This window comes from Macaca mulatta, chromosome 2, assembly GCF_049350105.2.
Source record: "Macaca mulatta isolate MMU2019108-1 chromosome 2, T2T-MMU8v2.0, whole genome shotgun sequence".
Lineage (NCBI taxonomy): Eukaryota > Metazoa > Chordata > Mammalia > Primates > Cercopithecidae > Macaca > Macaca mulatta.
In genome coordinates, this window is record NC_133407.1 from 161,115,236 (window position 1) to 161,117,656 (window position 2,421).

Here is a 2,421-nt window from a genome sequence, read left to right on the forward strand (position 1 = left end):
GCACCACAACTTTTCCACTAAAAAGCTGTAGTCTCTTTCTCTCTGGCTATATTGGCGATTCTCCAGTTACTTCAATACTTTAAAGGCTGCAGCAGCATGCAAAATAATTTCATTAAAAAAAAAAAAAGGTAAGAAAAGTCTCCAGGAGATGGTGAGTTTTATTTTATCTTGTTTGGATAGAGGTTTGATTTGCTCTCGAATGTTCCAGGGTGGAGAGAAACTAGGAGAAAACACAGGATGTCAAGGTCTACTGGGCGTAATCTTCTCCTTTGTTTTCATCTTCACCAGAAACAGAGACAGCAGCATACTTGGCTGCAGAACTGAACTTGGAAGCTGGATTTTCCTCCGGTTTCTTTGGCTCAGGTGTAGATCTGGAGTCTTGATCCTTTTTGCCATCTTTCCCATCTGACTCCTTCCAGTGGTCTTTGTTCCCTCCATTTCCTGGACTACAGTTAGAGTTCCCAGTTTGGCCTTTTGGGACATTCATCCCATCCACTTTACTTTCATCTTTCCTTGCTGGTCCTTCCTCAGATTATTGAGCTGGAGCTACTTTCCCCCACCACTTGTAGGGGATTGCTGCTCTGTGTCGGAGCTCTGAAATGGAGCAGGAGGGTTAGAACTTTGCTTCACCGAAGCATTCTCCTTTGGTGGAGGGGCTGGCATTACCTTTGGGTCAGGTAGGATCAGGTTTGGGAGGTTTAGAAGTTGGAGAGTGACAATCTTCCTTCTTATTGAGTGTTGCGTTTTCTAGAGACTTCTCACTCTCTCTCCTTCGTGCATTTCTGCTGGGTGTGGCGGAAGTCCCAGTCTGCGATGACTCACTTCCTGTCCGCGACCATTCCCGTTCCTGAGTTTCTTCACTTCACCAGCTTGGGTGTCTCTCCCGAGGCCATCGTTCTAGTTATGGCTCATCCAGTTGACGCTGCAACTTCTCTTGTTTCTTCTGTAGCAGTTCTTCTACTTCTTTAGCAGCTGTGTCAACGGGCTTTCCCCCTCCAAAGGTTGAAGCAGCTCGACTGGACTGGGAGGTACTAGCAGAGGAATCATCTTCCTTAGGAGTACTCCGAAGCTTTAGATTCAGTTTGGATCTTTGGGAGGGACCTCTATCATCACTCATATAATCATCCTGAGAGTAATCATCTCTGGGGCTCCACAACCGATCATCGCATCTGTTGCATCGGTCTTCAGAGCGGTCCCTGCCTCCTCTGTAGTGGTTATCCCTGGGGTACCCACTGCCAAACGCTCTTCTGCCAGTGCCTATCTGGGAATCATAGCCTCTATCAAAGTCTCTGCTGCCTGGGTCATCATAGCGATCCTGGCCGCCATATCGATCTCATATGCCAGTGTGGGTCATCCTGATACCCATCCCGATACCCATCGCGATACCGGTCTGAATCATACCGATCTCCATACTTGTCTCCAAAGCAATCATCACCTCTTCTGGGCGAGTAGTCATCAAAGCTGTCTGTAGCAAGACCAGCCCTCCAGTCTCTATCTGTTTTGTCAAAATTCCGATTTCTCTCATGGCCAAAAGAAAGATCGTCCCTGTCTTTATTCTGTGCTTGATCAGCAACGTCCACTTGAAATCTCCTGTTACCTAGAGATTCTTTATTGAGACTCAGGGCACTGAACAGGGAATCCCGGTCCTCAAATTCAGCATAACCAAAACCTTTCAACCTCTCTGAATTGCTGGGTTCACGTGGTAAACGCACTGCACTGGTATTTAATCCTTTAAAGAATTCCTTAATTGACTCTTCTGTCACGTCATAGGGTAGGTTCCCTAGAAAAGCAGTGTAGGTTGGCGATTTGGGAAGACGGCTCCGGTCGATAATGGGTTCCCGAGCAGCCCATGGAGCAGTGGGAAGGATGGAACGGTCAGTTGGGGGCGCTCTATACACATCGTCATCATTACTGTGCCAAGTTGTTGAAACATTTCCTTCCAGGTCACCCGTTTCATTAGCCCAGCTGACTGGTTTGGAAACAGCTCCTTCCTCCACCAGTCCCCCATCCTCAGTCAGAAAGTCTGTTAGGGAGATAGTCTTCCCCTTCTTATTCTTCTTTTTTGCTGAGGCCGCCATGTTGGGAAAAGGAAAGAGAAGGCAAAGGGAAATCTAATGTTTTAACAACTTGACAGAAATAATTCACTACAATAGTCTGTTGATCTTAACCCAGCTAGAAACATTTCCTAGGTGTGTCATTTTCTCACTTTGCTCATGTATATTCATGGTTCTGTTATAGTCATAATGGGTGTATATGTTCAATTTGGTATTCTTCCTTTTATGTAACATGATTTATCCAAATATTTTCTATTTCCTATAGCATATTCATCGTTTTCAGTATATCACTAGAGTATGTCATTTTGATATGCCATAGTGAGTTTCTTTCTATATATCTGTATTGTTGGGCTCTTAGCTTTAGTCC

General features: G+C 45.4%; 1 pseudogene; it reads right to left on the reverse strand.

Moving 5' to 3' along the window:
- Positions 1–247: 247 nt before the first annotated feature.
- On the reverse strand, positions 248–2,078 carry LOC714959 (eukaryotic translation initiation factor 4B pseudogene; annotated as a pseudogene).
- Between the last annotated feature and the right edge of the window lie 343 nt (positions 2,079–2,421).